This window comes from Engystomops pustulosus, chromosome 3 (assembly GCF_040894005.1).
Source record: "Engystomops pustulosus chromosome 3, aEngPut4.maternal, whole genome shotgun sequence".
Lineage (NCBI taxonomy): Eukaryota > Metazoa > Chordata > Amphibia > Anura > Leptodactylidae > Engystomops > Engystomops pustulosus.
In genome coordinates, this window is record NC_092413.1 from 173,801,927 (window position 1) to 173,829,622 (window position 27,696).

At 40.9% G+C, this 27,696-nt stretch overlaps 1 long non-coding RNA gene across 1 annotated transcript; it reads left to right on the forward strand.

The window, feature by feature from the left end:
• Window positions 1-15,162: 15,162 nt before the first annotated feature.
• Window positions 15,163-26,499, forward strand: LOC140120621 (uncharacterized). Its single transcript, XR_011853913.1, has 3 exons — window positions 15,163-15,584; window positions 24,176-24,325; window positions 26,106-26,499. It is a non-coding gene; the product is annotated as an uncharacterized lncRNA (long non-coding RNA).
• The last annotated feature ends 1,197 nt before the right edge of the window (window positions 26,500-27,696 follow it).

Here is a 27,696-nt window from a genome sequence, read left to right on the forward strand (position 1 = left end):
ACCATACAGTGAGCCTACACATGTGTCATCGTACTGTACCATTGACAGGAAAAAGATATAACATGCTCTATCTGTTTCTGTACATGTGGGCATCCTGCACTCCTCCCTATGGATCAGCGCTCTCACCTCTCCTCTCTCCAGCAAATGGCTCAATGCTCGCCCAGGCTACGGCCCCGATGAGCATACATTCATGTGACAGAAACCTAAGACAAATAAATTCTATGCTATCCATTATTCACATGCAGAACATTTGATGGCTGTTTTGTAGTATTGCACAACTATATTAATAGACTGTGCATATACTTTATACAGTTCTCATTCCCACCTTTCATTGTTTGAATGCATCAGAAAACAATCTACTACAGTGTCTAGAAGAAATATGACATAGTCACAGCATGAGTATGTTTGGATGAGGCATACGGTCGTGTTTTTCTGACAATCCATATTTTCTGGCATTTGATTACTTGCCATAGAAGTGATGAAGTGTAAAAATGATTTTCAGCTTGTTTCCATTTACGTGGAGCACTTATTCAATGGTTACATACCAAGGACTGGTGGAGCCTAGTAACACCACAGATATGCTGTGGCAATTTCAGTTCATACAGCATGACTAAAAATACAGCACTGAATCATGTTCTGGCTCCATGGCTCCTGGATGTTTCAGAACAGCTGATCCTGTTCACCGGCCATGTGGTCACCCCCAGATGAGCATGAGAAACTTAACAAGCATGTGTACATTTCCTTTTCGGGATATGTTTTTTGTCTAAATGAACACTGAACAGTAATATTAACACAAACAACTTAACTATTAACCCCTTCATGACTGCCATAGGGTTATATACATCCTAATTGCCCATACCCAGATCAGAAAGCATATGCATAGATGACACTAGCATCAAGACACTTTCCCACTTTAAATGGCTATAACTTTTGAACCATGGCCCATATAAACTCAGATCTATTAAAGAGGAGAGTATCATTTTGTTTCTGGGTGTCACAGAACTAGAGATATTTTATCAATGTCCAACTATATAATATTTAATTATCCAAAAATACCATTTGCAATAAACTAGGTTGCCTTGTTACTTGTTGAGAGGTTTCTTTCTGTTTTCCTACCCTGTTCATTATGTCTCATGATTATACCTTATGAATATTGTGTAATTATGCATCAGAGGATGTTTTTTGTCAGTGAATTACTTTATTCGTATATGCATGTGCCATGTTTAAATGAAAAATATATTGTTCAAAAAAAAGAACTAGAGATATTGACTGTTATAGTTGCAGTAAATAATGTGATTTGCATACACACCTCTAATTTCCAACTGTAACCATATGGACCCTTGCACACAACCATATATGGCAGCCGTTTTCTAGTTGTATGAGTGGCAGCTAGCATACGGCCGCAGTAGACGTGTATTTAAGGATAAAATTGATTGTATCCGCCAGGAAATAATTGCTCAATCCACTCACCCCTCCAATCCCCTTCCCTCCCATATCTTATCTTGTTCACTCTCTTCCTTTGAGCCAGTCACAGAGGAAGAAGTGTCCAGGCTCCTTTCCTCTGCTCGCCCCACTACCTGCATCAGTGACCCCATCCCCTCACATCTGGTACAGTCTCTCTCCCCAGCAGTCACTTCTCACCTAACTAAAATTTTCAATCTCTCTCTCTCGTCTGGGGTCGTCCCCTCGTCTTTCAAGCATGCTATTGTTACCCCTTTACTAAAGAAACCTTCACTGGACCCATCCAGTGCTGCTAACTACAGACCAGTTTCTAACCTCCCTTTCATCTCCAAACTCCTGGAACGCCTGGTCTATTCTCGACTAACCCGCTATCTCTCAGCTAACTCCCTCCTTGACCCCCTACAATCTGGTTTCCGCTCTATGTATTCCACTGAAACTGCTCTTTCTAAAGTCTCCAATGATCTCCTCACTGCAAAATCCAAAGGTGACTATTCTCTCCTCATTCTCCTGGATCTATCGGCAGCGTTCGATCAGGTGGACCATCAGCTCATTTTGCAAGGCATGGTACGGTACAGTGAGCACACACGTGTGTGTCTATACCGTGCTATTGCTGAAAAAAGTTAGAGCATGCTCTATCTTTTGCCCTATGTACAGCACGGCTGCACACCTCCCTATGGGGAGGGGTAGGTAGCACTTACCTCTCCACCTCTCCAGCCGAACATATGCTACACCCGGGCTTAGCATATGTTCGTGTTTAAGGATATCTCTAGGACTGTGACACTATCCTAATGTCCTCTTTAATAGGACACCAGAATTGCCGAAATTCGGAAGATATAGCCAGTTGAAGTGTTCCCCCTCCAGCATGTCAGCTGAAGGCAGAATGCAGAAGGAGCTGTAGGAAAGACACACCTGACTGTTTCAGAAGCACATGTATCCTCTACATCTCTAGCTGAGGGTGATGGATTGATGCGGTACACATTTTTTACCTGTTTTGATTAAGATTTATTCAATTATACTACTTTTTAAAAAACAGTAATAAAGTCAAGCAAGACATTTTTTTAATCACATTGAGGAGTACTAGATGTTTCTGGTCCATGCACGGCAACATGAAGGAAAGGGTGAGTGGAGAGCTTGTGCCAAGATTTGTTTTAAAAAATTTAAAAGTGCTAAAATATATAAAACTGTTCCAAATACATCATCATTTAAAGAAGACCAAAACTGTGCGAAAATTGACCTGGGCATTCGGGAAACAATGACCCTTGGTCACAAAAGGGATACAAATGCATGTGTTTCAAATCCTGAAAAAAAGTACTAATATATTGTTAAAATATATATTACAAAGACTTTCTGCAGCAGCGTTTCTGTATCTATCTATAATGTTCCATAAAGATAATCCCTTTTCATATGCCCTGTTTGGGATTTATCTTACTTTGAAAGCAACTAAATATGAGCAGCTGCCAGTCTGGCTGAATAAAGAAGAACAGTCCCTTTAGATGTCCGAATAATAACCCAGCAGTGAGATATTTTTTTGACTTGACTCCACTGGGCAGGAGTTTGTAGTTGTGCAACATTTTCAATCACCAAAGCTATAAAGAAAATAGCTGACACTTTATAGTAACAAAATACATACTTTTCTCTTCAAGTGCTTGGGTATAATTCACTTTAATGATGCTTCAGATTTCTATGGTTCTCTGATGCCTGCAGGGTAGATACTACTGACTTCAATCCCCGTGTACAGTAAGTCCCAATAACAAACAACCAAATAAAATGTCTAAGGGGAAAACTGCAAACTTCCTTTTCTTAAATACGGTAGATCCAGTAAAAAAAAGAAACATTTTACAACGTACCAAAGGAGAAGGGAAAAAGATTTCCTTCAATCATGATTTTATACGTTTAAATATTCAGTTTAAAATGAAGATGTTATATTAAAACATCTTATATGTGTATTTCTCAGAAAACTCAAGGTGGAGCATAAATGGCTGTAAATCTCCTCATGCCTGCAAGGCGGCCTTGATTGGCAAAGTCTTGAAGAGCTCTTGCAGCACGATGGCTTAGTGGTTAGCATTACATCCTTCCAGCACTGGAGACTTGGGTTCAAGTCTCATGGTCAACATCTGCAATGAGTTTGTATGCTCTCTCCATGTTTCTGTGGGTTTCCTCCCACACTCCAGAACATCCTGGTAGGTTGATTAGATTGTGAGACCCATTGGGTACAGGGACTGATATGGCAGGCTCTATGCAGCGCTGCATAAACTGTGTGCATTATATAAAGAAAGGAATTATTATTATTACTTCCAAATCCTTAGGAATCATAGGCTGAACCCTCTCCAAAGCCAGTAAGTCTTTGCTGCATAGGCATAGGCTGGCTCGTTTTAACCCATTCATTACAATGTGCAAATGTGAATTAGGAGGAAAATCCCCATATACTGCCATACTGTAGATCATAGAAGTTAGGGTTAAAGTACCCTAGGGGGCCTGAAAAATAAATAAATACATTAAAAAAAATTATATATACACACACATATACATATATATATATATATATATATATATATACACACTCCGAGATTCAAAATGTGGCAAAAAACGTACTCGTTTCTTCACACATTTGTCAAGGCTACATTTTGGCTCCTTACAACCGGATCCTTTCTCAAGCTGAATTTTTTACTCAGAAAACAAGCACTCACAGAGCTCTTTATGTGTAACAATAAGATAGTTATAGATTTTATATGGTGGGGAGTAAAAAATGGAAGTGAAAAAACAAAAAAGGGCTAGGTTGTTATGGGGTTTATCTGGCGCTCCCCTGCACTGCTCCGGAAGTGTGCACCATTTTTATTTAGTGCACTTTGTTCCTGCTGCAGAATTAAGGTGCTGGTGATGCCCCCTGGTGCTCATTACCTTAGTTTTAAAACATATTTTTTACGAACAGGACAGGATAAATAAATATTACAAGGCCAACTCCTCTACTACAAAGAGCATTCAGTCAGGGATGCTGCTTTATAACGTATAAGTCAGGCAGCAGATTTCCTTAAAATCATACATTTGATTTGACTACATTACAATGCTATATTACAGCAATATGTTATGTTGTACTATTTACATTTTCAATCTAAATAATTTAGACCTAGGTGTGTATAAAACATACCGGTGCACTTTCCTTAGTCTTTAGTATAAGGGCACATCATATAGACAGGCAGTATTATTACTGTTATTACAGTAGCCGAGCCTTTTCATTTTCGAAGGCAGTTATGTAACGTGATCATGCCACTAGCTACCGTATAAGGCTTTACAAATATAATGTTATCACAACAGCTACAACTATAGTATTAACACTTGACCCGAAACCACTCAACTATCCGATCCTGAACGTTTGTCTTTGTGCTACAGTAACGGCAGCTAAGTGGATTTCTAACCGTGTTACTTATATATTCCGCCAATCTAAATATGCAGGAGCACTGGAACTTACAACACTTAGCTGTGCAATTTACCAGCATTCTTCAAAGAATCCGAATCATAATCATTAATTACCACCAAGGGGAAAAATCCCAGTGGTCTGCTAAATAAATGAATGTTTATCAAGTTTATAGAACATGTAATGGATCTGCTGAATACAAATTGCTACAGATTATTTCAAAGTAAGTAAGAAGTCTAGTAAATCAGAGTATGTAAACAAGATGAAAAAATATCTAGAATAATAAAGGCAGTAGTAGTTACAGCAATCCCAAAAAAGAGCTAAACATATTTTTATAAATGGAGGATGCCAACTCCTAGTGAATAAAGTCATTGGATTTAATCAAACTAGTATAGGATAATGGGATTGATCATGACTGGGAAAAACGTTTGCCTTTTTTCCCCATAAACAGTGCCTGAACCTTCTTCTTTGAACATTTGCCTAATGGAGATTATTTAAGGCAAAGGACAGCTGTTTACTCTGCTCAGAAATTATTTATGTGTGGGGAGTCTAGAGAAATAGATTGTGGCCAAATATGCATTCATTCATTGGGTCACATTTATCTAGCTTTTGGCTTGGCTTTTTCTGCTTTATTTAAGACTTTTCGCTAACTCCCTCCTTGATCCCTTATAATCTGGTTTCCACTCTATCCACTCTACTGAAAACTCTCTTTCTAAAGTCTCTAATGATTTCCCCACCGCAAAATCCAAAGGTGACTATTTTCTCCTCATTCTTCTGGATCTTTCAGAACTGTGTGATAGTGTGGACCACCAGCTCCTCCTCAGGATGCTTCAATCCATTGGCCTGAAGAACACTGCACTCTCTTTGTTTTCTTCCTATCTCTCTGACCTCACTTTCAGTGTCTCCTTCTTTAGATCCCTGTCTACTCCTCTTCCTCTCACTGTTTCTCAGGGATCAGTCCTAGGTCCTCTTTTTTCCGCTACACTGCCCACATTGGACAAACCATCAGCAGATTTGGTTATCTTCTTTATGCTTAAGTCTGCATGTAATATCACTCCTGCCTTGCTGCGGAACACTAGTGACTGTCTCTCTGTTGTCTCTAACATCATGTCCTGTCTCTCCTTGAAATCTTTCCAAAACTGAACATCTTGTCTTTCCACTGTTTACTAACCAACCTAACCAAGAGGCAACAGGCCCGCTGTATTGGGGTTGTACTGGACGCCGACCTATCCCTTGCAACACATATTCAGTCTATTGCTCACTCTTGCCGGATGTACCTTAAAACATTTCTAGAATCCCACCATTTCTTACAATTGAAACCTCTAAAACACTAATTGTCGATCTGATTAAATCTCAACTAGACTATTGTAACTCCCTACTCTCCCACTTACTAAGCTCTCTCCTCTACAATCCATTCTTAATGCAGCAGCCAAGCTTGTCTTTCAGATCAAACATTGCATGGATGCCTCCAGTCAGTGCCAGTCACTGTATGGATTGCCTGGCTCCTTCCAAATACAGTTTAAATCAATCACCTTCATACAAAAAGCTCTGCACAATGCTGCACGCCAAACCCATCAGTGATCTTAGATTAATCTCTTCCTTAATTTGAACCTTCCACTCACGTCTCTAGGATTTGTCCAGAGCTGCACCAATTTTCTGAAATGCCCTACCCGGGTCTATCATACCATTAACAACTTCCAAAGCTTCAATCCTGCTCTTAAAACCCATTTGTTAAGACAGGCCTATCACACTCCCTAACTGTATGCAACTTTAACTCTTTCTTTATTAACTAATTCTGGATACTCCTCCCATATGTTATCTGGAAAATGCCAGGTACCAAGCTTCAGTCCTATTGACTTTAACTTTGTATATACGAGACAGGCTGATGGCTGGTTAAACAGTACTTTTATTTATTAAATTATTTTTGTTCCATTGCTTTCTAAAAAAAAAAAAATTGCTGGATCATTATACAAGCTCCTCATGTGTCGCCCCCTCATCCTCATAAATTGTAAGCTCTTGTGAGCAGGACCCTCACTACTATTGTTTCATATGACTGTTATTACTCTGTAATATCTTATTTTAGTTGTATAAGTAAACCAGAATCTAAATAAATAAAGATAGGAAGCTCTTGGTGAATCGTTAGTTTTTTTTCTTTTCTTCTTGCAAACCTTGATACAACATATTTGCATATTCCTCATTATAGCATACAGGCCTTTAAGATTTAGCAAGGCCTTAAATGTGGCCTGCAAAGGCAGATCTCCACATAGGGGCTTATTTTACGGGTCATGGATCACACTTTCGTCGGACTGTTCGCCGTTTTCGGGATTTGCGCAGCTAAGACAGGTATTTTACAGGGGTTTGTGCTGGGATTGTGTAACACATGTGACAGAAATCGGGGGGGGGGGGTGCTGTAAATCGGGGGGGGGCTGTCAGACAATCCGTCTGATTCGGACTGAGCGCAGGATTTAAAACTCAAATTGTGTCGCAAGACAAAGCACATGCACCAGGAAGAAGAAGGTGAACTCTATCGGACCTGAGCGGGGAAGCGACACATGCAGGATGTCGGGCGCACAATCTTAGTGAATCCCAGCATTGTCAGACAATGCACTTTCGGTGAACTACGCAGGACCGGGTAAGTAAATGTGCCCCATAGAGTTTGTTTTCTATTCCATTTCCATTCTTTTTTCCCCTAAAAGAGTCAGCAGTCATTTTAGAAGTAATTACTGTAGTTTCCATCATGTACATCAGTATACTACAAGTACAGAATTTTCCCATCATGCAGGGCTCTTTTGTAGCATATTACATTGTGACATCTGCCAAATATTTTAAATAAACTTTTGTGAATGAAGTTGATATAAGAAGAACCCATAATCACATCCAAACCCAAATGATTCCTTTCATAAATAATGTACTCACAAGACCTGCAGAATGAAATAATGTGACAAGATATTGCTAAAAGCCACAAGTTGTTCCCTTAGAAACATAACATTGCACAATTACATTGCAGGTTTGGCTGCACCGGTTACACAGTTGCCTGATTCCCAGCGTTACATTGTAATTATTGGAGCTTAATAGACAGCTCTCCCTAATTGCCAGAGGCTGGAATTAATTCCTCACTGAAAGCTATTGCACTATTTCCTCGTATATCCTCATCACTACGGCGGATACTTGTTCTCTGTCTGTCACCCAGCAGTTCTTGGAAACACCTTCTCAGTAAAGCTAATAACTGGATAGATGTCTTTGTAGACACACATCTAATGAAGCAGAAAAGCACAACCACATTCTCTTATGGTATTTTCCGTTTTGTCAGTGTATTAGAGACAGTTTATATCTATCAATGATGTTGCTACGGAGATTTTAATGCAAAATTATTATTGCCTATATTTATCATTGAGTCAGTCTTATTATTATAATTTGTATTAGAAGGTAGAACAAGATCTAACATAGAATTGACTGAAATGTAAGAGAATATATACCTCTGAAATCAATGGTTACAAAGAAATATTCAGGTTCCTTATGCAGAATTGCTGCTGGATCACTATCAGGATCAGGGGTAGTGGACCCACTGAACCACCACGAGTGTTGAAGTAAGCCGTCACCTGGGAGCGGAGTCTAAGTGGCGCTCGGTATTCACCAGAGCGTGCCGTAAAGTGGGCTGGACTTGCTGCTGTTGGATACCATCATGTAGCTCCACAGGCTCGACTTGCTCGTGGTAGTGGCCAAGGCGAGGTATAGAAATGGCAGAGTTAGAGTTGTAGTCAGGTAGGAGGTTAGGACAGGCGGCACGGGAGCGGAGTCAGAAACGTAGAGAATGTTCAAGACAGACGGGAAAATCACAAAGGTCACTATAATACGCTTTCTCTCACAAAGATCTGGCAGAGGTCAAAGGAAGAGGCAGGCTATATATCAGGGTAGCGATTGGCTGGCACCAATTAGCAGCCGGCTGGCCTTTTAAACTTCACAGAGCCGAACGTGCCCTAAGGGGCGGGCACGCACGGGCCAGGCCACAGTAGCCGTCGCTGGAGTGCAGAGAGGTGAGCACAGTTGCAGCCGTCTCAATTGAGCACCACCACACAGGTGTGCCTGAGACCCGAGACATGGGACACACGAGCACCCGTGACAATCACAAATTAATAAAAAACTAAATGCCACCATTGCATTACATCAAATATGATTAATGGAGATCTGTCACCAAAATTTTACCCCTCACACCAGTAGTAGTCGACATGAGTCAAATTAGAAGAATCAAGTTTTTTCCCAGGCTGCCAATGAACCATTTCTCCCTCTTTTGACTGACAGACTGGGACACATTTACTTACCCATCCCTGGCGCGATCTCCGATCTGGAACGTCCGACGATAATGAACTCTGCCGCGATTCACTTAGATTGTGCGCCCGCTTTCCTGCATGTGTCGCTTCCCCGCTTAGGTCCGCCGGAGTTCACCGTCTTCTTCCCGATGTATGTAAGTGCATGTCTTGTGACACAATTTCAAAGTTAAATCCTGCACTCAGTCCAAATCTGTTGGAGCGTCTGATGGCCCGCCCCCCCCCATTTCTGTCCCATGAAAGCCGGCGTGTGCAACACAATCCCCTTTTAAATATCTTCCCCAGTCGTGCAAAACCCGAAAACATCGAAATATCCAACGAAAGTGCGGTCCGTGGACCCTTAGTAAATAAGCCCCACTGTGTCTCTTCAAATTTCAATCTGAGCAGACAGGGCAGCCTCTCCAGAAGGTTGTCGCTCTCACTGCATGATGAATTAAGCAGGAAGCTCTGTGAAGGATTTTTTCACCATTTCACACACCGAGCAGTGGGAAGGGCCAAGTGGTGGTAGGAGGGGCCATACGGTAGTGGGCAGGGTCAACATGGACAAAGGGAGAAGTTTAGGAAAAGATTTTAATGGTGGGAGAAGGTAGATTTAAGCTTGGGCGTCTTCGCTGCAATTTTCAACAAAGGCAAATTGGGAAAGAGAGTATGGTTTATAGTGCCTGTTGTTAATCATAAGTTCCCTTTAACCCTATTCCATTTCCATTTTTCCACTCCCCTTCAAAAATCCATAACTTATTTATTTTTCTGTTTACATAGATGTATGAGGACTTATTATCAGCAGGACACATTGTACTTCCTAGTGTCCATATTTATTATTCCATCTTATGTACCAGGAAGCTGAAAATATAGAAATGCAGTACCAATTGGTGAAAAACCACAGCTGCATCATTATCTTACAGGCTTCCAGGATCGTAACTACAGTGGTAGCAGCCAGAGCAGCCGCTATGGGGCCTGCAGTGTCAGGGGGCCCGATCATCTGGCCTGACACACTACAGTGGAGGATGTACACAATTAGATACATATTATGCTATTTCTATATGTATATAACAAATATCTGATGTATATATTCTGTATCTGTGATGTGTATGTGTATACACATGTGTCTCTGTATGTATGTGTGTATATATGCTGTATGTTTGTATATGGCACTGTATTTGTGTGTACATTCTCTATATGTGTGTATAAATGTGTAATGGTAAATTGCATGTGTAAATATACAAATATGTATCTTTTTTAGTGGGAAGGGGGGCCCCTATACAGAAGCCTGCTATGGGGCCCTTCCTCTCCTAGTTACATCACTGCAGGCTTCATAAATATGGCTTTTACTATGTGGTCCAAGTGACATCTCTCCTTTATTATTTGGGTCAGTACAATCAGGTAAATGCCAATTTTATATAGTTTTTGTGTATTGGCAATTTGCTGTATTAGACAATCCCTCTGCAGCACTTTATGGGGACATCTACCATCCATTTACTGATGGTAGATGTGTCCTAATAAGATGTTCCTCATGACTTCTTTTATTATAACTCTATACGCTGCAATTACCGAAATATAGAGTTATAAAGTTATATTCTTAACATTTTTCACCTGAAAGGTTCTCCAAACGCACAGACAAACATTTGGGGTTTGTAAAACATGACAGCTTTTTTACAAAAACAGCACCACACCCAATACCCAATACAGCATAAACCATTTTAGGTGTGACAATGTTTTTTGGTAGAAAACCCCTTTACATCCTAAAAGTTTTCTTGTGTTTTGTCCTAAACATGAGCCGACCAGCAGAAATCGGATAAATAAGACGCTTACATAATTACCTCAAATCTCATTTGGAATGAATCCATAAATTGACAGTCATCATTTATAAAGTTGTATGTGGTTAGGTACATTGCTCATCCATAGGTCATGCCCAAGCAGAAGATACATTTACATTCGGGTCCTTTATGTGCACCACATGTATCATTTTTCTTGTCTTAGCCGGATTTAGCATATAGCACACAATATAGATCATAGCTCCATTTTACAATTTCTTGCACAATATTGATTTTATGACCCTTTTGGTTTTTATCATATAACTAATGATAGAAAGGGGAGACCAAATGTTACATTAATTTCTCAAATCTATTGATTATATGATGGACAACTGCATGATCTCCTCGCCTAGTGACTAATGCTGCGGGAAGCCCTGCTCACCCACATTTGTGGTGTACTTGCAGTGTATACATTGACTGACACCATATACTATCTGCTTAGATGCCACCACTTTATAGCATGATGCCTGCATAGAGGACACTAAGGCCCTGATTAATCAATAGTGATGAAAACTTCACTACGTGAAGCATAGTGCTTCATGCCATAACAGGAATCGAAGAAGGGAGGACATGTTGGTGCCTATGATGAGGTTCCTAGATTGGTAAAAGTGTCAGTAACTACAGTCGTATTCTGTACCACATAAATCATGCTGGATTATTTATCTGGGGTGGTTTAAGATTCTGGAGTCTACTTTAGACCAGCTATTACTTGTTCTAGTTTCCAACTGAATTTTGTGCGCACCCACTGCATTTTCTGGCACACAGACTAGGCCAGGTTCAGACTTTTCCCCTGTCCCAGACAAGTCAATAAACTGTCAAAAATCGCCTAGACCCATTAATAAATGTGGTGCAAACCATTTCAGGTGCAAATTACTCCAGAATTCTGGCATAGACAGATTAAGTCTTCTTGGACTGCCCGTTGACTTTAGACGTCAGCGGGTGCAGGTCCGGAATCTGAAGCGACATCTTTAGATGTCACTCTAGTTTTCTTCTGTTGTAGACACCCAGAGACCATAGGGAGAAGGGAGATGAGATTTATTACCGCTTTTGCTTTCTGCGTTCATCACTGCATAGCTCTGAAGCATCGCAATGCAGAGAGGAGCAGAACCAGTGCTGCCATCTACGCTATAGACTCGGTCACGTGACCAGATCAGTGCAACTCTGATAAACATAACTTACAGGTCATTCCTGTAAAAGAAAAAAAAGTAAATTAAAAAAAAAAACGTTAAAATGTCCCCAGGTCTTTTATGACCTCATGTGGGACATATAAAGTAAAAATACACATAGATATTTGAGTATATGCCAAGAGTTTCAGCACAATTTTTTAAATTTAAAAAATAAAGTTAGTACTTACCCTCCAGCGCTGACCCCCGGCGTCCTCTTCTCCTAGCAGCACCTCTCTGGGTTCCCGGGCCAGGTTGGGGGATGTGCGATCTGCTGGCACATAAACTATGACAAGGCAGTGTGACCATCTGCTGACGTCATAGACATGCAATAGCCGGCCCGGCTGGGAACCCGAAGATGTGCTGCGAGGAGAAGAGGACGCTTGGGGTAAGCGTCAGAGGGTGAGTACAAACTTTACAAACATTTTATTAATGTGGGCACCCTGCTGGACATTACATTAATGGGGCCCCCTGCTGGACATTACATTAATGGGAGCACTTTGCTGGGCATTACATTAATGGGGCACCCTGGTGGACATTAAAATAATTGAGGCACTGCTGGACATTTTATTAATTGGAAGGGCTGCAGTGGACATTTCATTCAAAAGAGGAGACTTCTGAAAATTTTATTGATGAGGGGAGACTACGAGACATTTTATTGATGAGTGGGGAGACAGCTGGACATTTTATTAAACAGTAGTGGCTGCATATCCCACCCTAGGCTTATACTCTAGTCAATACATTTTCCCAGTTTTTCGTGATAAAATTAGGTACCTTGGCACATACTCAGGTCGGCTTCTACTTGAGTATATACGGTACATTTCCTAATATAATAAAAAATATCCCCCACTAAACAACAAAAACATTGCCATAGTCGACCCATTGCCTCAAGACTATACATATTTTATATCAAAATGAGTGAAACAAAATAGGGAATTAATTAAAAATTAAAATTTTTTATTTAATTTGAAAATAAAAAAGTATACTATAAATTACAAAAAAAAGCTTTTTTTTCAATTTTAACCCCAAATAAAGCAACAAATATAAAAAATCTTTAAACTTTTATTACATTTTAACTTGCCCTGTGTGGGTCCTGAAAAAAATGCAGCAAAAAGTTTTAAGGTAGCACGCAGAAAAAAAATTAAACCCTTAAACCGCCACATACAAAATTAACTAAAAATGCCTCGGTTATTAAGGGGTTAATAACTCAGTTATTGTGATATTCAAACAAGTACACCAAAACTTAATTTGTCGACCACAGACCACAGGCCAGCATCATTCATGACGGCTCCATTAGCCTTTTTATACTTCACTACCCCCTGACACGTTATGAGACGATATAATAAAACTTTAATAATCCCACAAAGAGAAATTATGTTCCCCACAGCACATAGTAAAATGGACAAAACTGACATACATAACATTGCAAACATAAATATACAGAAAAACAAGACAGGTAAAAACGCACATTTTCGCACTTTCTGATATCCTAAATAAATAACAATACTGTACTAAGATATTGCCAAGATTGCTGATGTTAATCTTCACCAGCTACACAGAGATATTCTGAGCTGCCCGGGCATGCGCAACCGGCTGCTCCACTCATCTCAGTACATCGATCCCCATTGTACCACCGTTCTCGTGATCTGTGGGGGTCTCATCACTCCCACCAATCAGCAAATTAGGCCCTTGTTGTTAGACCCTATTAGGGTACATTCCCACTAACATATGCCTGCCTTTACACATACTTTCGTAGAAGGTGGTGACAGAACTATGAAAAGTGAAGATATAATCCACCTCTACAGCTCTTTCAAGTCCTCTGGGCATGTTTATAAGCCTGAAGAGCTTTCGGCTCTCTGCACTGTGCTGCTCCACAGCCCCTCTTAGAAGTACGCAACGTGTTTCAGCCCCATACCGGGGCTTTCATCAGGCATCATGCCTGAAGAAAGCCCCGGTACAGGGCTGAAACGCGTTATGTACTTCTAATAAAATATTGATTCTTCTCGAGACTCCCTCCACTTCATGGACATACCGGGCGACGGTCGTCTTCTCTGTCTCCCTCTGACAGGTATTGTGCATGAACTACAGAAGGAATGCTGTTAAAATGAAGAAGTCACAAAATTAACAAAAACAGTTAATTCGATGGATGGTTAGTTATATTTTAAACCACTGCATGAGGAAAAGATAGAAAGAGTATTTGTGACAGATCTCAGTCTTTAGGGAGGAGACAGATCAAGGAGACAGAAGGTCACAAGAACATTATGTGATGGAGTAAAATACTGAAACACTGGGTAATGTAATTTTCTTTTCAAGTCATTTTCACAACTTTTTTGTGTAGTGCTGACAAGTCACCCGGTGCTGATTTACAGGCACAATGAATCCCTGCCCTGAAGAGCATTCAAGAGCCAGAGGAGATAAACGTGATGTGCCAAAGGTCACCCAGACTGCTGTTCTTGGGACTTCAGCCAGGTTTATGTGCTTCAGAGCCAATGTCCTTACCAGTTAGATAATACATAGAATATTGCAGGAGGTTATCCACATTTATAGGCATTGAATGGCACAAAGAAAGAAGGCTCATATCTATCAAACAGTACAACAATAAGTGACGGTGTCTTTGAAACGTGTGAAAAGGATCCCTGGCCCAGTGGCTGTGATGACAGATACTATATACATAGTAAGGCCTGATTATCGTTACCTCGGAATAATTATCTCTATGGAAATGTCCTGCTCATTATTTACAGCAGAGGAATTGTCAGATGGTATTATGATCACTGTTACCCCACAGCCCTTAATGCACCTGGAAATGCTTCATGGTAGACAGGATGACAAAGCCGCACTACCGGCGGTTGCTGCGTCACGAGGCCGGGATTGGACAGAAATCAATATGTTTTCTCTGTGTCTGTGACTTCACCCTCCTTTGTGTGTTTGTTCTCTCTTTGCCAAAGCAACGGATGACAGTCGGATTAGTTTGTTGAAACAGCTATTATTGAAATATTGGTCTGTAAATGGAAATGTAAATTGTCACAATGCTCCAGTCAGAAGCGCTGCAGGGCCGGGATACAGAGCTTTACTACACCGCGTGACAGAGCGTCAATAATCAACCGACAAACTACCACATCTACAATATGGCTGGGATTATATTATTATATAATAGAGCCTTCATCGTCTGCACTTCTGTACAAACATTATTAACATTCATATCAGTCGTAGTCCCCAATATTTTTTGTTTACTTGTTCACTGTGATCACACATACAAACCATGCAGGTCCCGTATACCTGTTCAGGACATCAGTGCTTACTACCTGGGGGTTAACCAGGTTACCAGGGTAACAGACATAGCCACCACTATGGGGCCCATATCGGTTCAGAAAAAGGGAGCCGATAGCGATGAAGATGGCTTGCCATAAGTTAAGTAAGCTTTAATTTAATTGTGTGTAAACTATTATATCATGATGTACATTATTTCTGGGATGTGACCGTTACTACTGTGACATTACTGAGAACATTATCCCTGTACTATAACATCACTCTGTTTATTATCCCTATAATGTTGCGCACCTATTTTCCACCATAATGCCCTGGCCAATTTTTCAGTTTTTTTTTAAATCAATTCCTACTTCTAGGTTTAACTTTTAGATTTGTCTGTCACTATAGCTGTTTAGAGTCTTGTTTGTGAGAAGGATTATTTGAAGCAGTACCGTGCACTGACCTTGTGCATAGAAAAATATTCTAATATGTTTAAGGAATATTTCAAATAATGGATCAAATTTACTTTTGTTTGAATTAATTTTATTTTCCAGTAGATAGAAAATATTTACGGTACTACATACACTTAGCACTTGCAGTATTTTGGGGTAATTTCAATGGTTTGTCTTAACTGTGCAATGCCCCATTATGACGCAACACAACAATCAGGTCATCCCTATGAGTTGGTCCGCTGAAGGTGTAGACAGACAGACATGCTCCCAGCACCACATAGCACTACCTCTACCTGGTGCATATTCAGTGAACGTACAGTAATACATGAAAATATACTGATTAAATTCCCAATACTTCTCTCTTACTAGAGCTCAAGCTTTCTGTCATTATATCCTGAATATCTTCCAACCCTCATCATTGCTATACCTTACTCACTAATTCTTTCTCACAAATTCTCTACTGCATCCTAGCTATAGTGTGATCCAGAGAGATTTAGAGATGTGAGTGGGCCATCTACAGGTCACAAGCAGAAGTGCACCTGATTTCATACATTTCATACAACCATCATAAAACATGTTTTACGATGGTAATAATTTTGTCAAGTTAAATTGGGCAGAAATGTGTGTACTTTTCATTATAATCCTTGAAGCCTTGAGCATAGTTCCAAAACAAAGGTAATGTACTAGAAGTAATAGACTTGAGTTTGTTGCTTTTTCATCGCAATGGTATGAACAAACAATCATTAAATCATTTGCGTTCAACCTTTACGTAAATTCTAATGTACTGTGAAGATGTTCTCACAAGATGTGAATGGATAGATCATAAAAATAACTACCGATTCTCCTAATAAGTTGTACACATTGAGGCTCATTAAGTGGCAGTAATAGCATCCAATTACTGCCAATCCCTGGGCCTCCCCTTTATCTGACTGCTGTACCTGTATGTACTATAGCTTTATCACATGAGACTACTGTGTACAGGGTGCCCTGTCATCTGTGCCATCTGCCTTCATGACCTTCGCAATATCATTAAAAATGTGCACAGCCCAGCAAAAAGACACACAATGGGGCACATTTACTAAGGGAGTATGTTGGACGCATTCCCGAATATTTCCGATTTGCCCTGAATTGCACAGGGGTTTTTGGCGCACGCAATCGGATTTTGGCGCATTGGCGCCGGCTTTCATGCAACACAAATCGGGGGGCATGGCCATCGGACAAACCACCGAATTTAAAATTCAAATTGTATCACAAGATCAGCACTCACATACACAGGAAGAAGATGGGGAACTCCGTCAGACATCAGCAGGGAAGCGACACATTCAAGAAATCAGGCGCACGCTGTGAGTGAATCGCGGCAGCTCCGAAACCTCTTTGGACATTCCCTATCGGCGGACGCAACGGGACGGGTAAGTAAATGTGCCCCAATGGGCATGCAGAAAGTGCATTGTCTGTGTTTAATGCTGCATGCGTCGATTCACTAAGATCATGCCCCAGAAATAATGAATCTGTCGCTTCCACGCACTGGTCTAACAAAGTTCACCATCTTTTTTCTGCGTACGACACAATTTGAAAGTTAAATATGACGCTCTATCCTAATCTGTCGGACTGTCCAATGGCACACACCCTAATTTGTGTCGCATGGAAATCAGAGCAACTGCGCACAAACGGATCATGTGCAACACAATCCCAGCGCACAAACTTATTAACCCCTTAAGGACGCAGCCATTTTACAGCTTAAGGCTCAGCCCGATTTTTTGGATTCTGACTTGCTTCGCTTTATATGGTTATAACTTTTGAACACTGTTACTTATCAAAACGATTCTGAGATTGTTTTTTCCCCACATGTTGTACTTCATTTTAGTGGTAAATTTTGGCAGATAAGTTTTGCGTTTATTTACAAAAAAAAGAAAATGTGATGAATTTTTTGAAAAATTTGCCATTTTCGAAATTCTAAATCATCACGTTTTCAGGCAGATAGATTTACCACCTAAATAAGTTGCTGAATAACATTTCCCATTTGTCTACTTTACATTTTCATAATTTCTGAAATATCTGGATAATTTATTTTGACGTCACGCGGCTTGCAAATAGAATATCGCTTTTCCGGATTTTCAGAATTGACTATTTTGGGGATAAATACAGTTTTGAATGAAATTTTACATATTTAGCATCAAAACCCCCTATATAACCAACCCATTTTCAAATCTGCACCCCTCAAGCTATCAGAAACAGCTTTTACGAAGATTGTTAACCCCTTGAGATCTTCATAGTAATTGAATCAAAATGGAGGTGAAATTTAGAATGGTCATATTGTTCCCTTATACGTTCATTTAGCACCAAAATTTACACATTTCCAAAATATAAAAAGAGAAAACCCACCATACAATTTGTTCTGCAATTTCTCCTGAGTACAAAGACCCCCCACATGTGGCCGTTACTTGTTTTATGGGGGCACAGCGAGGCGCAGAAGGGAAGGAGGGTGCTGCAGCTGCCAGGAATTTAGTTTCCTCATTGGCCCCTTTTGAAGGCTATAAAATTTTCGCTTTTTCGTTATTGGGGCCATGTGACGGCATTTTTTTTGCGGGATGAGATGCTTTTTCCATTGTTACCATTTTGGGGTTGGTATCACCTATTGTTGAAAATTTAGGAACTTTTTTTGAGGGCAGGAGTAGAAAAGCATCAATTCTGTACTGGATTTTTGACTTCTTTTTTTTTTGGTGTTCACCGTATAGACTAATAATCATGTTATCTTTATTCTATGGGTCGATACGATTACGGGGATACCAGACATGAATATATTTTCTTACGTTTTACTAAATTTGTCAAACAAAACCCTAATGTGGGGAAAAATCTATAATTTTTGTATTGCCATCTTCCAAGTGGCATAACTTTGTTACGTTTTTGGCTACGGAGCTGGTTGATGGCTTGTTTTTTGCGGGACATGTTGTACTTTGCACCAGTATCATGTCTGAGTACATATGGTTTTTTGGTCGCATTTTATATCATTTTTTGTGGGATTGAAAAGGTAAAAATCATAATTTTTGGAGGGTTTATAACAGTTTTTTTTTACGGCGTTTATCGTGGGGGTTCAATAATGATTTACTTTTATTCTACGGGTTGTTACGGACGCGGTGATACTATATATGTGGGGTTTGTGTTATGATTTAGACTTTTTTTTTGAGTTATATGTCTCTTTATATGTTTTGGGGGTTTGGGGCATTTTTAGTGATTTATGACTTTATTTTTTTATTGAATAACTTTTTTTTTTACTTTTTCACTTTTATACCATGGGACATGAAGAAGCAATCTTCTGATTGCTTGTTCATGATAATATTCTGCAATACTCATGTATTGCAGAGTATTATCAGTGTCAGCCTATGCACTTGCATAGGCTGGCACTTTGCCAGTAAGATGACGTCACAGACGCCATCTTACTGGCAATTCTTGCTAGTAACTCTGGGGTCCAGATCGGACCCCAGAGTTACTATAGCAACGATCGGCGCCCCCCGAAAACGGTTCGGGGGGGCCGATCGTGGGGGAAAGACCCCCCAGATACTTGTTAGATGCCGCGGTCGCGCTGACCGCGGCATCTAACGGGTTAAGCACCCGCGATCGGAGACAACTCCGATCGCGGGTGTTACACTGGGGTGCCGGCTATTAGTTACAGCCGGCACCCCGTGTTTCCCGATGCCGGTTCGGCTCTGATCCAGAGCCGAGCCGGCATAGGAGCCGTGGCGGATATATCCGCCACTGAGCGCTAAGTCACTGCGCTCCGTGGCGGATATATCCGCCGCGGAGCGCGAAGGGGTTAAATATGTGTGCAAGCTGTTTTAGCCTAGAAGAACATGCATGGTCCAACAAAACTGCAGCGCACGAACCGTAGTAAATGTGCACCAATGTGCATTTTTAAAGGCAGAATTTTGAGGCAGTGTGGCTGTAAATGCGTCAAAATGTGCCACAATGTTAAATGTGAACGATGTGGCAATTGATCAGACTTCCTGGCAACACCCCCCTGACAATAGACCCAAATTAGAAGACTGGCTGCAGACATTAACAGCTCTGATTGTTTGAAAATATTATGGCAGAGCAGGAAGAGTGCAAGAATCAGTGGAGTGACACCTATCAAAAGCTGGAGAACTGTATTTAGAGGAGGTTGTAAAAAAGCCTCTGTAACCCCTTCCCACATTCAGACTTTCCCAAATGTCCTGGCTCAGTAATGGGTGTTTTGAGAGGGCTCATTTCCATACACACTGACTATCTACATCTGCATTTAAATGCCAATGGTGCAAGTGTACTGCCATCTTGGTGAAGATTGTTCCCTCCACCCTGTTACTATCTATCGCCATGACAGGAAGGAGTCTCTGTAAGACTCCACAGCCCTTGGCAGACTGATGCAGCTTTTTTACAAAATCCCCATATACTGCAAAACAACTTTAATGCAGTATATGGCAGGAGCAATAAGATCCCCTAGGGTTAAAGTACCCTAGGGGGTCTAAAAAATAGTTGAAAAAACCTAAAAATTCTAATACTCTCCACCCTTTCCTGGCCAACCACGTCCACAAATACCATGGCGGCAACCTGGATGCCCTGAAATTTCAGGGCATTGAGAAAATTCGACTGTCTCCCAGAAGAGGGGACTGGAACAATAACATCCTAAGGAAAGAAGCCCAATGGATCTTCCGCATGAAGTGTGTGAAACCGGAGGGTCTAAATGACAACATCTCTTTCGCACCATTCATCTAAACCAGTCCTCTCTACTGTGATCTCTTGAGGACATCACAAAAGGGGCTTTTATATCCCATGATGTGTGCCATGGTACTTTTGACTACTGCTGCTCTTTATTTAATACATTTGATACATCTTTCCGTACTATCACTGTACTGATGCATCGGTATGACGGTCTGATGCATCGATATGACGATCTGATGCATCGATATGAAGATCAGATCTAACCTCTTGGATATGTACATACTGTTATATAGGGCTGCATCGTTCTCCCCTTATATCATGATTTTTACCCTGCTATTCCTCTAGTCGCGATCCAGAGACATGACACCTACCGGAGTAATGACATCCAGGCACGCCCCTAATAATGAAGGGATCATCCCTTCCTAGACGCTGGTGTTCTGGGCGGTTTGTTATTGCCACCGCCCACTGCCGTGGCGCCCTATCATTTTCGCAGCGGCGGTCTTACAGCGTCACGAATCGGAGAGGGCGTGGTTTGGCTAGTTAGCCACCACCTACTGGTTTGTGCCAACCAATCATGTAGAAGTGGGTGGGTCTAAGACGTCATAAGCACCACCCATGGGCTCTATTGGACGGGACTGGATTTTTCTCTAATGACGCGACGCGCCCGACCCACAAGGCGGAGCTTTCTGGATTTATACTCCAGCTGCCCCGCCGCGCCGGTGGCTACTACTATCATACGCTGGCGCCCACCATCAGGACGCCTGCGTTCCTTTTCTTTTTATTATGTCCTGAATGAATTGAGGATACAAATCTTCATTCTATTTACCTCATCCTCTAGGTGTCTCCTGACGAGCCCCACCATCAGGGGCGAAACGCGTAGAGGTGGAGAGATGAGAAGTTAGGACACTAGTCTGTGTAGCACACTAGGACTTGTTGCCTCAACGTATCCATATTAGAATACGGGGCAACGGGAGCATCTCTTCACACTATAGATGTACCTGCCTCCCGGCCACTCAGCTAACCAACACCTACCAATGATACATGTAGGTTACACTCTCTGAGCTGGAACAGTCCTTTTTTATTTATCACCTGCGACAGTGTGTCACGTCTTCATCATATCTGTACACACGGTTGCACACATTGGAGAGTCTTATTTTAATGTATATCTATTAAAAGTTACATTTTATATGACATTTTTTCCCCCAACGATACCTGTGATTCCCTCTCCACCCTTTCCTTAGAATTGATATACAAATAAATAAACAAATAAAATCAAAAACTTGTAAGGTATCACTGATGTCATAGCTATCAACACATAAAAAGGGTAGTAATGAAAACTTTAGCTTGTTCCACGAAAAACAAGACCTTACACAGGTTCTTACATTGTAGTGTGAAACAGAATATGGTGAAACAAAAGAAAACATTTTTTTTTAATTTTTTAACCCTATAAATTCTCCTCCTCCGTCCCATTCTCCTGTATTGCTGCCTGCTCATGGACGCAAGAGGCGTGCATAATTATGCAATTAGGGAGCTTGTTTAAAACAGCATTTAGTACTGGGGCAGGGCCCTCATGGGGCTAGCAAAGATAAGATCTGTGAACCCCACAGATCCACTTTTTTAAGTGGTTGATTTCCTTTAAATTTGATGAAAATACTGTATTAGGCCATACATGGTAATGTCCCATGTTTACATGACCTAGGTATAATGTATCAATTATTAATGTACACTCACCAGCCACTTTATTAGGTACACCATGCTAGTAACGGGTTGGACCCCCTTTTGCCTTCAGAACTGCCTCAATTCTTTGTGGCATAGATTCAACAAGGTGCTGGAAGCATTCCTTAGAGATTTTGGTCCATATTGACATGATGGCATCACACAGTTGCCGCAGATTTGTCGGCTGCACATCCATGATGCGAATCTCCCGTTCCACCACATCCCAAAGATGCTCTATTGGATTGATATCTGGTGACTGTGGAGGCCATTTGAGTACAGTGAACTCATTGTCATGTTCAAGAAACCAGTCTGAGATGATTCCAGCTTTATGACGTGGCGCATTATCCTGCTGAAAGTAGCCATCAGATGTTGGGTACATTGTGGTCATAATAGGATGGACATGGTCAGCAACAATACTCAGGTAGGCTGTGGCGTTGCAACGATGCTCAATTGGTACCAAGGGGCCCAAAGAGTGCCAAGAAAATATTCCCCACACCATGACACCACCACCACCAGCCTGAACCGTTGATACAAGGCAGGATGGATCCATGCTTTCATGTTGTTGACACCAAATTCTGACCCTACCATCCGAATGTCACAGCATAAATCGAGACTCATCAGACCAGGCAACGTTTTTCCAATCTTCTACTGTCCAATTTCGATGAGCTTGTGTAAACTGTAGCCTCAGTTTCCTGTTCTTAGCTGAAAGGAGTGGCACCCGGTGTGGTCTTCTGCTGCTGTAGCCCATCTGCCTCAAAGTTCGACGCACTGTGCGTTCAGAGATGCTCTTGGTTGTAACGGGTGGCGATTTGAGTCACTGTTGCCTTTCTATCAGCTCGAACCAGTCTGCCCATTCTCCTCTGACCTCTGGCATCAACAAGGCATTTCCGCCCACAGAACTGCCGCTCACTGGATGTTTTTTCTTTTTCGGACCATTCTCTGTAAACTCTAGAGATGGTTGTGCGTGAAAATCACAGTAGATCAGCAGTTTCTGAAATACTCAGACCAGCCCTTCTGGCACCAACAACCATGCCACGTTCAAAGGCACTCAAATCACCTTTCTTCTCCATACTGATGCTCGGTTTGAACTGCAGGAGATTGTCTTGACCATATCTACATGCCTAAATGCACGGAGTTGCCGCCATGTGATTGGCTGATTAGAAATGAAGTGTTAACGAGCAGTTGGACAGGTGTATCTAATAAAGTGGCCGGTGAGTGTAGAATATAAGCCAAAGAAGTTTCTAGCTTTAGTTTATTACCTGAAATGAACTTTTTGAGTTTTGCTGTTAAGTTTAGTAGTGTTAAAACATTGAGAAGGAATGTGTTTAGGTGTTAAAATTGAAAAAAAATCCTGCATTCATATTAAACTCGCTCAGTCATTTTTTTAAAGTAAAGTATGTGCTTCCTCTTTACATAATTATGCATGCCTCTTGCTTGCTGGAGCCGGTGCTCATTCTGAGCGGGAAGTGACCTAAGCTAAAACCACTTTTTTAAAGCGGTTAATTTCCTTTAAAGGGGATTGACACGTTTTCTTTATGAACAACCCTACATTTAAGGCTGCATTCAGACAAATGTATGGGGGTCGTGTGTAAGGCCGCAAGCTTGCGGCCATACATACGTCCCCCATAGACGGCAATGGCCCTACTGACCGATACGGTGCCACACACGTGTGGCACTGTAACACTCCGTACAAGGGAAAAAGATAGGACATGTCCTATCTTTCCCCATGTTACGTCCCGTACTATGTGCATTTCTATGGAGAGGGGAAGGGTCACTTACCACTTCCGATGGTGGTTATAAGCTGCAAATGCCGTGCACCAGCTGGTGCCGGAGCTTATGTTCGTTATGTCATTAAACCGATGTAAAGTGTTTAAACGCTTTATTAATCTTTATATAGGAAGTAGCTGCACTGCATCGTGGTCCACGCACGATGACAACTTAGTGTGCCTGAATAGGAAGTGGTAGTGCATCCTGGGACCAATAGCAAATCCAAGTGAAGATAAACGCAAGGGAAGTCTAAAGAAGAGGGGAGAGTACTCTGCAAAATGTAAGTATTGGATGAAGGAAACAAATGCAGGGAGAGGGGAAGGGTCACTTACCACTTCCGATGGTGGTTATAAGCTGCAAATGCCGTGCACCAGCTGGTGCTGGAGCTTATGTTCGTTATGTCATTAAACCGATGTAAAGTGTTTAAACGCTTTATTAATCTTTATATAGGAAGTAGCTGCACTGCATCGTGGTCCACGCACGATGACAAATTAGTGTGCCTGAATAGGAAGTGGTAGTGCATCCCGGGACCAATAGCAGAGTCTATAGAAGAGGGGAGAGTACTCTGCAAAATGTAATTATTGGATGAAAGAAACAAATGCAGAGAGTGATATACAGTGAGGCATATAAAGTAGGGTTTCTTCTGGAGGTCTTCTCTAAATTCACAGTATTTCTTTGAAAATCATGTGCTGATTGATTTTATTATACAGAGAGTCCCTGGGTTATGTACAAGATAGGTTCTGTGGGTTTGTTCTTAAGTTGAATTTGTATGTAAGTCAGAACTGTATACTTTATAATTGTAGCTCCAGGAAGAAATTTTTGGGTCTCTATGACTATTGGATTTTAATAATGTTGGGTTTAACAATAAATCTTTATTACAGACACCTTTGATAATTGTTACAGCGGTTTATTGTAGCCTGGGGCTAAGGTACAGTAAATTACCAAAATCCAGAGGTCCGTTTGTAACTAGGGGTCGTATGTAAGTCAGGTGTTCTTAAGTAGGGGGCTGCCTGTCCACAGTCCACAGTAGCTCACACTGTATGATGGATCTGGCACGTCTTCCAAGGCTCCTTTTTGTTAGCTTTCTTTTGACCAATATTTTGTGCCAAACATGGAGCAATCTTGGCACATTTTTAAGACTCCCCGAAGCAATGTCACATTTAATAGACACTTTGCAAAACAATTTAGTGAGGTGCAAAAATTGCATAAAACACACAATAAATCTGGAACTGGCCATGTACTAGGCCGGTTTCGCTAACTAAATTTCCTCTATTAATCAAAATACAGTTCAGTACAGTAGTGTACCTGCTTCTTTTATACAGTCAGACACATTCAGTAGCGGAAGCAGTGGTAATAGTTAAAGAAAATCTACCATCAAAATCCATCATAATAAACCAGGAACACTTATAGATCCCGGCATCATGATTGTGGTAATCTTCTTATGTTTGTTATCCACGACCTCCTTCCTTCTAAAATCAACTGTTATAATTATGCAAATGAGTCCAAAGGGGAGAGACATTGTAACAGCCTTTGATTTAGCAGCACAGAGGGGTTCTGGTAACAAACCTTCAGTCACTTTTAGAAGAAAGAGGCCATGGATAACAAATATAAGAAGATTACCACAGTCCCGAAACCAGGATGAGTATATGTCCCTGGTTTATTATGCTGGATTTTTTTATGGTAGATTTCCTTTAAGGACAGATTTAACATTGGGTTTAAACCACCTACCGGAGACTGTATCACACATGATAGCAATTCATATGCTGATTAGAATTATCATTCATTATGTAGCTTAAATGTACATACCCGTATAGAAAGAGCTATATCCATGGGTGGTCATCACCGGGACCCAGCGTAGATCCTCCTCCCATGTACAACAATTATTTTTATAGGCGCCTCATCACATGGGATGATAACCCATTAGTCAGAAAGATAAACTTTACTCCCTGCTGGTATAGGTAGCCATAAGTAACCTGCTCCATCTATTTATATACTTAACATTCTTCAGATAGCAAATGTCACAAGTTACACGGCTAACACTTTTTTTTTTCTTTTGGTAGGAATGTGGGTTCTCAAACGCGGCACAGAAGTATTAAATCTCACACAGAATAACAATTTACCTCCAGGCTTTTGTGTAAGCATTTAGAGACTCCAAAGCTGGAGCTTTTTTTTGTACTAGACAGCTCCCATTTGTGCTAAGTTACTGAGGTGATAAGAATATGCTTTATATAGGCACAGTGTTTAGCATTTCTGCAGTCATGCCACGGCTTGCGGTTTTAATAGGGTTTTAATAGAATTGACAGGCTTTAATTGAATAATGCATTCTTTAACGTGTGTCCTTACTTGTCCTTCTTTGCCTGAGTATGTAAACTTTCTGGGTAACACAAGATTTATGTATATATGTGCTTATTAGTTATATCATTGCTACAATATGAACCTTATCTTAAGTAAAAGGGGGCACATTATCACTGTAAATATTGTAAAATAAGTTGGTTTACATGTATATTATTGACCGATGAATTAAAGTCACTCAGTATTGTGTGAACAGGAACTTCTGAACCCTATAGCAAAGTCATGGTTGGGCCCTCCTAACACTAATGAATATCATAGGTTTACGACAAAGTGTTGCCTAGGGATGTACCAATATAAAGTGCTTGGTACAACATGATAGGACCAACAATTTCCTATGTCCATCCTTTTCCATCCGATTAGCAGCCTTTTGCTTTGCTGTTATGGCTTGAATTTTGACACTTTTCTCTCCTCCTGCCCTGGCACTACCTTTATTATCATGTCACAGCCCCTTGGAAGCTATTTACTTGCCTTGCTGCTAAACCAAAAGGCTGAGGTATGTACAATAAAATGTAACATTTCATAAATATTTCTAAAATCACTTACACTAATAATGCCAACACAAAAAACACATAAACCATACAATTAGAGGGGTATACAGGGAATATGAACGTCTAATACAAAGACCCATAATGTTGTAAATAAATAAATACAACAGAACTCAAAATAATTAATCAAAAAATGGAGCTATGGAGATAGTTGGCTTTTATGATTCACAAAATTTGGCAGAGTTATCTCCAAGATAGCAGCCATCTACCACTACAACTCCCATGATCTCTCAGTTCTCAGTAACTGCTCCTCCCTCTTATGCTCTGCCTCCACTGATGATGTAATAGACTGTCCTGCTCTGTCACCATAGCAATAATGTGTATAACTGCCATCTCTGCATATTACCTCACTGAGATGACATCTCACCACCACCCTGTCCATACTGGATGCATTGCAACCAACCGACTGAAGCCAAATATAGTGATCATCACATGTGGCAGGTGAAGAACAAGTGATGTGAACATGTGACCAGCAGCCATCTTCTGTCCTGTGTCTCCTCCACAGGGACAAAGTCATAGAGCTGATTACAGGGCCAATGGAATTTTGATTCTTCATTGTAGTGACAACCACATTTTTCTGCTAAGGGAAGCTTAATTTTAAAGAGAGCCCGTCAGGCAAAATAACCTACCTAAACTCAATATATTTTCATACACTGCCATTAGAGAGCATTGCCTCTATCCCTTCATTGTCCCTCTATATCCCTGTAAACTTAAGTAATGAGGTCCTAAAGCTGTATGCAAATGACCTGTGAAA